Here is a 6,000-nt window from a genome sequence, read left to right as displayed (position 1 = left end):
GGTCCAAATCATCCCCCCCTGAAATAAAAACGGTCCAAATCATCCCCCCTGTAAAACTGCCATCCCTCCTTTCCATCCCTTATGTTATTTCATCAATGAATGTGGTTTTACTGCTATTTCAACATTTAGAGTCATCACCAGAAAAATAACACCAGAAAAATAACTTATTTGACAATTTTCACCTGCTTCAAGTAAATTTTCACTTGAAATAAGTAGAAAAATCTGCCAGTGGGACAAGATTTATCTTTTTTTGCTATTTTGTTGAAAGTAACTCAAAAGTAATACACAAGTAGTGTAACGCATTACAATTCAGATATAGTAATATTGTAATGTAACTAATTACTTTCAAATGACAGTAACTAGTAATATATAATGTATTATATTTTGGATGTAACTTGCCCAACACTGGTAACCAGTAAGTAACCAGTAAGTAACCAATAAGTAACCAATAAGTAACCAGTAAGTAACCAGTGATTAACGAGTAAGTAACCAGTGATTAACGAGTAAGTAACCAGTAAGTAACCAGTAAGTAACCAGTAAGTAACCAATAAGTAACCAATAAGTAACCAGTAAGTAACCAATAAGTAACCAGTAAGTAACCAATAAGTAACCAATAAGTAACCAATAAGTAACCAGTGATTAACCAGTAAGTAACCAGTAAGTAACCAATAAGTAACCAGTAAGTAACCAATAAGTAACCAATAAGTAACCAGTAAGTAACCAATAAGTAACCAATAAGTAACCAATAAGTAACCAGTGATTAACCAGTAAGTAACCAGTAAGTAACCAATAAGTAACCAGTGATTAACCAGTAAGTAACCAGTGATTAACCAGTAAGTAACCAGTAAGTAACCAGTAAGTAACCAATAAGTAACCAATAAGTATCCAGTAAGTAACCAGTAAGTAACCAATAAGTAACCAATAAGTAACCAGTAAGTAACCAGTAAGTAACCAGTAAGTAACCAATAAGTAACCAATAAGTAACCAGTAAGTAACCAGTAAGTAACCAGTAACCAGTAAGTAACCAGTAAGTAACCAATAAGTAACCAATAAGTAACCAATAAGTAACCAATAAGTAACCAATAAGTAACCAGTAAGTAACCAATAAGTAACCAATAAGTAACCAATAAGTAACCAGTAAGTAACCAGTAAGTAACCAGTAAGTAACCAGTAAGTAACCAGTGATCAACCAGTAAGTAACCAGTAAGTAACCAATAAGTAACCAGTAAGTAACCAATAAGTAACCAGTAAGTAACCAGTAAGTAACCAGTAAGTAACCAGTAAGTAACCAGTGATCAACCAGTAAGTAACCAGTAAGTAACCAGTAAGTAACTGTGGTGGCAAAAATTGTTGTTCAAAAAGAATGTCAGGACACCTCAGCTGTCTTTCTGAAGATTTAATGAAAAGAGGACAAACATTCAATTGAACGGAGCCACACAGTCAAACCGGTCACATAAACCGTCAGTCCTGAGTGCGCTGAAGAATATTAGGGACAGGTTATTTTATAGTTGGAGCTGGAAAAGACAAAACATCACCCATCACCCAGGCAACCGTGCCATGCTCTGTGTCAAAGGAACATGACCTTGGCATAGGAATGAAAACAGGCAACAGACAGTGTTATACCAACATTTTCCATTACATTCCACTCCTTTTAGCATTGTATGCTAAACCATAATAAAATAGGAAATTTTGCACTGACCTACCCCGCGACCAATATGCTCTGTCGCGCACCAGCCAAACGCTAGCACCCATTCTCCAACGCGGGAGTCACAGAAACCCCGACAGAGGATCTTAGGTCACCAGTAACCAGTAAGTAACCAGTAAGTAACCAGTAAGTAACCAGTAAGTAACCAATAAGTAACCAGTAAGTAACCAATAAGTAACCAATAAGTAACCAATAAGTAACCAGTAAGTAACCAGTAAGTAACCAATAAGTAACCAATAAGTAACCAGTAAGTAACCAATAAGTAACCAATAAGTAACCAGTAAGTAACCAGTAAGTAACCAATAAGTAACCAATAAGTAACCAATAAGTAACCAATAAGTAACCAATAAGTAACCAGTAAGTAACCAATAAGTAACCAATAAGTAACCAGTAAGTAACCAGTAAGTAACCAATAAGTAACCAGTAAGTAACCAATAAGTAACCAATAAGTAACCAGTAAGTAACCAGTAAGTAACCAATAAGTAACCAATAAGTAACCAGTAAGTAACCAGTGATTAACGAGTAAGTAACCAGTGATTAACGAGTAAGTAACCAGTAAGTAACCAGTAAGTAACCAGTAAGTAACCAATAAGTAACCAATAAGTAACCAGTAAGTAACCAGTAAGTAACCAATAAGTAACCAATAAGTAACCAGTAAGTAACCAATAAGTAACCAATAAGTAACCAGTAAGTAACCAGTAAGTAACCAATAAGTAACCAATAAGTAACCAATAAGTAACCAATAAGTAACCAGTAAGTAACCAATAAGTAACCAATAAGTAACCAGTAAGTAACCAGTAAGTAACCAATAAGTAACCAGTAAGTAACCAATAAGTAACCAATAAGTAACCAGTAAGTAACCAGTAAGTAACCAGTAACCAGTAAGTAACCAGTAAGTAACCAATAAGTAACCAATAAGTAACCAATAAGTAACCAATAAGTAACCAATAAGTAACCAGTAAGTAACCAATAAGTAACCAATAAGTAACCAATAAGTAACCAGTAAGTAACCAGTAAGTAACCAGTAAGTAACCAGTAAGTAACCAGTGATCAACCAGTAAGTAACCAGTAAGTAACCAGTAAGTAACTGTGGTGGCAAAAATTGTTGTTCAAAAAGAATGTCAGGACACCTCAGCTGTCTTTCTGAAGATTTAATGAAAAGAGGACAAACATTCAATTGAACGGAGCCACACAGTCCAACCGGTCACATAAACCGTCAGTCCTGAGTGCGCTGAAGAATATTAGGGACAGGTTATTTTATAGTTGGAGCTGGAAAAGACAAAACATCACCCATCACCCAGGCAACCGTGCCATGCTCTGTGTCAAAGGAACATGACCTTGGCATAGGAATGAAAACAGGCAACAGACAGTGTTATACCAACATTTTCCATTACATTCCACTCCTTTTAGCATTGTATGCTAAACCATAATAAAATAGGAAATTTTGCACTGACCTACCCCGCGACCAATATGCTCTGTCGCGCACCAGCCAAACGCTAGCACCCATTCTCCAACGCGGGAGTCACAGAAACCCCGACAGAGGATCTTAGGTCACCAGTAACCAGTAAGTAACCAGTAAGTAACCAGTAAGTAACCAGTAAGTAACCAATAAGTAACCAGTAAGTAACCAATAAGTAACCAATAAGTAACCAGTAAGTAACCAGTAAGTAACCAATAAGTAACCAATAAGTAACCAGTAAGTAACCAATAAGTAACCAATAAGTAACCAGTAAGTAACCAGTAAGTAACCAATAAGTAACCAATAAGTAACCAATAAGTAACCAATAAGTAACCAATAAGTAACCAGTAAGTAACCAATAAGTAACCAATAAGTAACCAGTAAGTAACCAGTAAGTAACCAATAAGTAACCAGTAAGTAACCAATAAGTAACCAATAAGTAACCAGTAAGTAACCAGTAAGTAACCAATAAGTAACCAATAAGTAACCAGTAAGTAACCAGTGATTAACGAGTAAGTAACCAGTGATTAACGAGTAAGTAACCAGTAAGTAACCAGTAAGTAACCAGTAAGTAACCAATAAGTAACCAATAAGTAACCAGTAAGTAACCAGTAAGTAACCAATAAGTAACCAATAAGTAACCAGTAAGTAACCAATAAGTAACCAATAAGTAACCAGTAAGTAACCAGTAAGTAACCAATAAGTAACCAATAAGTAACCAATAAGTAACCAATAAGTAACCAGTAAGTAACCAATAAGTAACCAATAAGTAACCAGTAAGTAACCAGTAAGTAACCAATAAGTAACCAGTAAGTAACCAATAAGTAACCAATAAGTAACCAGTAAGTAACCAGTAAGTAACCAATAAGTAACCAATAAGTAACCAGTAAGTAACCAGTGATTAACGAGTAAGTAACCAGTGATTAACGAGTAAGTAACCAGTAAGTAACCAGTAAGTAACCAGTAAGTAACCAGTAAGTAACCAATAAGTAACCAGTAAGTAACCAGTAAGTAACCAATAAGTAACCAATAAGTAACCAGTAAGTAACCAATAAGTAACCAATAAGTAACCAGTAAGTAACCAGTAAGTAACCAATAAGTAACCAATAAGTAACCAATAAGTAACCAGTAAGTAACCAGTAAGTAACCAGTAAGTAACCAATAAGTAACCAATAAGTAACCAGTGATTAACCAGTAAGTAACCAGTAAGTATCCAGTGATTAACCAGTAAGTAACCAGTAAGTAACCAGTAAGTAACCAGTAAGTAACCAATAAGTAACCAATAAGTAACCAGTAAGTAACCAGTAAGTAACCAATAAGTAACCAGTAAGTAACCAATAAGTAACCAATAAGTAACCAGTAAGTAACAGATAAGTAACCAGTAAGTAACCAATAAGTAACCAGTAAGTAACCAGTAAGTAACCAGTAAGTAACCAGTAAGTAACCAGTAAGTAACCAATAAGTAACCAGTAAGTAACCAATAAGTAACCAGTAAGTAACAGATAAGTAACCAGTAAGTAACCAATAAGTAACCAGTAAGTAACCAGTAAGTAACTAGTAAGTAACCAATAAGTAACCAGTGATTAACCAGTAAGTAACCAGTAAGTAACCAGTAAGTAACCAGTAAGTAACCAGTAAGTAACCAGTAAGTAACCAATAAGTAACCAGTAAGTAACCAATAAGTAACCAGTAAGTAACCAGTAAGTAACCAGTAAGTAACCAATAAGTAACCAGTAAGTAACAGATAAGTAACCAGTAAGTAACCAGTAAGTAACCAATAAGTAACCAGTAAGTAACCAGTAAGTAACCAGTAAGTAACCAATAAGTAACCAGTAAGTAACCAATAAGTAACCAGTAAGTAACAGATAAGTAACCAGTAAGTAACCAGTAAGTAACCAATATGTAACCAATAAGTAACCAATAAGTAACCAGTAAGTAACCAGTAACCAGTAAGTAACCAATAAGTAACCAGTAAGTAACCAATAAGTAACCAGTAAGTAACCAATAAGTAACCAGTAAGTAACCAGTAAGTAACCAATAAGTAACCAATAAGTAACCAATAAGTAACCAATAAGTAACCAGTAAGTAACCAGCGAGTAACCAATAAGTAACCAGCAGGTAACCAGTAAGTAACCAATAAGTAACCAGTAAGAAACCAGTAAGTAACCAGTAAGTAACCAGTAAGTAACCAGTAAGTAACCAATAAGTAACCAGTAAGTAACCAATAAGTAACCAGTAAGTAACAGATAAGTAACCAGTAAGTAACCAATAAGTAACCAATAAGTAACCAGTAAGTAACCAGTAAGTAACCAGTAACCAGTAAGTAACCAGTAAGTAACCAGTGATCAACCAGTAAGTAACCAGTAAGTAACCAGTAAGTAACTGTGGTGGCAAAAATTGTTGTTCAAAAAGAATGTCAGGACACCTCAGCTGTCTTTCTGAAGATTTAATGAAAAGAGGACAAACATTCAATTGAACGGAGCCACACAGTCCAACCGGTCACATAAACCGTCAGTCCTGAGTGCGCTGAAGAATATTAGGGACAGGTTATTTTATAGTTGGAGCTGGAAAAGACAAAACATCACCCATCACCCAGGCAACCGTGCCATGCTCTGTGTCAAAGGAACATGACCTTGGCATAGGAATGAAAACAGGCAACAGACAGTGTTATACCAACATTTTCCATTACATTCCACTCCTTTTAGCATTGTATGCTAAACCATAATAAAATAGGAAATTTTGCACTGACCTACCCCGCGACCAATATGCTCTGTCGCGCACCAGCCAAACGCTAGCACCCATTCTCCAACGCGGGAGTCACAGAAACCCCGACAGA

The sequence above is a fragment of the Cololabis saira genome, chromosome 10, assembly GCF_033807715.1.
Source record: "Cololabis saira isolate AMF1-May2022 chromosome 10, fColSai1.1, whole genome shotgun sequence".
In the NCBI taxonomy this organism is placed as follows: Eukaryota; Metazoa; Chordata; class Actinopteri; order Beloniformes; family Belonidae; genus Cololabis; species Cololabis saira.
The sequence above is the reverse complement of the archived record's forward strand: the minus strand, read 5'-3'. Positions refer to the sequence as shown.